We start from the raw sequence: 3,311 nt of genomic DNA, 5'->3' as shown, positions 1-3,311 counted from the left end.
TTTCCACCCACTAATGTATGTGATTATTATCTCCAACATGAAACACAAAGGCCTTCTGCACAGGAGGATGTGGGGTGTGAAATGACAGGACAGTCCTCCTCCCCCCCTGGCTCACAGGCTTTAATGAAAGTGAGAAAAATTTAATCACAATTAATATTTAATGGACAAGTTGGTTCAACCAGGGGGGCGCTTTTGCATTGCATTTCATCATCTTAATGCTGAGTGTTGTTTGCTGGAAGTATCTCTCGCCAAATAATCGAGCAGTTGTTCTTTTCTTGTCACTTTTCAACGTCTCTCTCGATCTCTTGCGGTGGCGCTCTGTTCCTTTATCTTCATCCCTCTTTGTCTTTCATTATCTCTCACCACATGTCTGCATTCATCACAGCCACTCGTCCTCTTTCTTTCTTTATCTCTTGTTGTCTGCTCTCTTTCTCCTTCTCTCTACAGAGTCCTTGTTAAAGATCAAAACTCTCAGAGCTGTCTGATTGGCCATTCCAATCTCAGCAACGCAGAGACGGGTATTGAATGGGAAACGGGGGTCTTTGGAGGATTCGGGGATTATATTAAGATGTTTAATGTTTTTATTGATGGCAAATTGTTCTCATAGAACCAAGAATATCTGCACAGAGACACACTGTCTTTCATCTCATTCACATTTGACATAGTTTGCTTCAAATCAGTGTTTTCTCTCACTGAATCCCATGCTGCCACCTCAGTTGTAATAACCTGCAGTCTTACCTGCTTACATTCCTCTACCGGCGGCACACCAGGCATCCGGCCTGCTGTGCTAAAGTCTCTCGCCCTGACATGACTGGCTGTCATTCTAATAAAACCCTATTGCGTACAGCCTCTGGTTCCTACATTATGGATGGGTAGTCGACACAGCATCTGTCTCCTTCTGCCTCTCTGCTCCCTTTACTCTGTTTTCATAACTTGAGCCGCATTAGACTTCTTTTGTGTTTTTCAGCAGTTTACAATGTCTCACAGCAGGAGCCAGAGATAAACGAGAACAAGAAGGCATTGTAATCTGTCTATTGTGATTTTTTTTTTGTGATGTGCCCTCTTTCTTTTTCTTTCTTCCTTTCTTTTAGCTCGCAGCAAATTAGAGTAGAGTATCAGTTATTTTGACACCGCACACACTAAATACATACCTCGAGGGACTGTTACTATCAAAGCCAGTGTTTGGGGTGTAATCCATTTGAAATGCAGTTATCTGTTATAACTCACAGACAGGGCTGGAAGCGAGCCTGGCTCTGAGGAGTGACCCTGCCCAGATGCTTGGCACAGCCACTGACGCTGCCTGGCCTACAGCAGAGGCTGCACACTGGGATACTGGTATTACCTCTTCTGTGTGTCCCAACAAATTATCCATTTAAAGACGGCATGGAGAGTTTAGCTCCACCGCCTCCTCTGCTCTAGCCTTCTATCTTTCTCTTCATCTCTCCCTCTCACTCACTCTTTCTGTTTCTCTCCTCACCGTATTGGTTCTCAAGCCACTATTTGGACACGCACTGCAAACCCTTAGATGATAGCTATGGTGTTTTACAGTGGCCTAATGTACTGAGTACTGTGAGATGAGCATTATTATTCAAAAAATTAATATGCGCATATTTTCACTGTTGTAATTATTTTATGAACATAAATACTTTCCTCACAGGTTATTTCAACTGTGTTTCATCTACGATTCTATGATCGTAGGTGCGCTCAGCTTAGACTTTCTCTGGACTCACTGAGTGCTGGCTCTTCAATAGTCAGGAAGCCAGTAATATAATGTCCAGCATTGCGCTCCAGTTCTGGGCATTGAAGCAATAATAACTCCACCAAGGGAAGGGAACCAGGAAGAAACTCCTCTCCAAAGGGAATGTTTTTGGACAGACCTGGCTGAAGAACATGGACGTTTTATCATTGAATATCAGTTAAAGCTCCCAGCAGAGTTGGCTCATTCTGTTTGTTAAACTGCTTTTTAAAAATGCAATCCACTATACTAATGGCTCCTTGTGCAACATTTATTATGTGTACATGTAAATTCAATCCTTCCATGACTGTGCATCACAATGCAAGTGCTTGTTTTAAGTAGACAAAGTGTTGTGTGACAGGAGATAATTACCCTAGGTGTTTGAAGTATCATGTCTAAGGATAGCACTGTATGGCACTCTTTAGTTGTGTAGTCTTTTGTTTGCCTTTGATTTGCTGCATATAGATTGGTGGCTACTGCATCAACTTGAGTTAAGCACCATGCCCTGAAATGTGTTGTAGTACGTACTGTGTGTATGTTTTATGTATTGTCTCCACTTGTGCTGCTGCATCCTTACAACTATATCCAGTATTGCTTGTTGCCTTGAGAGTGCCAGCAAACCACATTTCTGCTCCAGCAGCTCTTTAATAAGTCCCTATGCAGGCTGTGAAAACAAATTTCCTCTTGGATGACAAAGGAAGTATCTTTGGATCTAAATATCTACTGTATGCACGGGGTACTGAGACAAAATCTTCTATTCATTTCTACTACACTGAGCAGAACATTTCTGCCATTTTCTCTTTATTACAATTCTGTTTATTGTCCCTCTTTCCTGTAATCATGGTCAGCAGTGCACTGTATTCATAAATGATCTTAAAGTTCAAGATTGCAAATTCATTCAAATATTTACATAGTTGTCTGATTGGCCCAGTTCCTCTCTCAGAACATATTCACTGGGCTATGTCACAGTGCATTTGTTTTGTCTCCTTTTCCACCCTGGCACACTGTGTACACTATTGCACCACTGCAACTGATAGAGCGTTTGCTCTTTCATATTGCATTGAGAGTGGATTTCTAATGTGATTTTGCACATGTCTGCTGCTTTTGGGAAAATATCAGTTTTTTTCTTTGCCTTTCTGTCACACCAACGTTGCTTGCTTGAAATTAATTCATGACATGATGAATTGTTTCCTGTGCTGTTGGTAAGAAATTTGACGCTTTTGTCAGTAGAAATTGATCTTCTCTCTCATAGCATTTGTTTCTGTGTGATTGAGTTAGTTGTACTTGTTTTTGCTATATTTTAACAATTCTTATCAATCTCCGACCTTCTCACTTTCAGCAGAATATTTCAAGAAATTGTTGATTTGCAAATGTTTCCCAATAGGATACTGACAGTGTATTGATTTTTCTTATCAGCCTCCTTTTCTATTTGTTATATCCCTGTGTTTGTATTTGTCCTCCTCTGCACTGTTTTGCTTTATGTAGAGGATGTGCTTTTCATTCATTTCTCCTTTTTTTAAAGTATTTTTTTGGGGCTTTTTATGCCTTTATGTGATAGGACAGCTGGAGACAGACA

The 3,311-nt window shown here is 40.8% G+C and overlaps 1 protein-coding gene across 1 annotated transcript in view; it reads left to right on the top strand.

The window, feature by feature from the left end:
- Nucleotides 1-3,311, top strand: part of prr16 (proline rich 16) — a 14,200-nt gene that overhangs the window by 884 nt on the left and 10,005 nt on the right. The window lies entirely within an intron of this gene.

The sequence above is a fragment of the Morone saxatilis genome, unplaced genomic scaffold, assembly GCF_004916995.1.
Source record: "Morone saxatilis isolate NCDOM2014 unplaced genomic scaffold, NCSU_SB_2.0 Contig16, whole genome shotgun sequence".
NCBI classification, from domain to species: domain Eukaryota; kingdom Metazoa; phylum Chordata; class Actinopteri; family Moronidae; genus Morone; species Morone saxatilis.
This window is presented reverse-complemented; position numbering and strand designations above follow the sequence as displayed.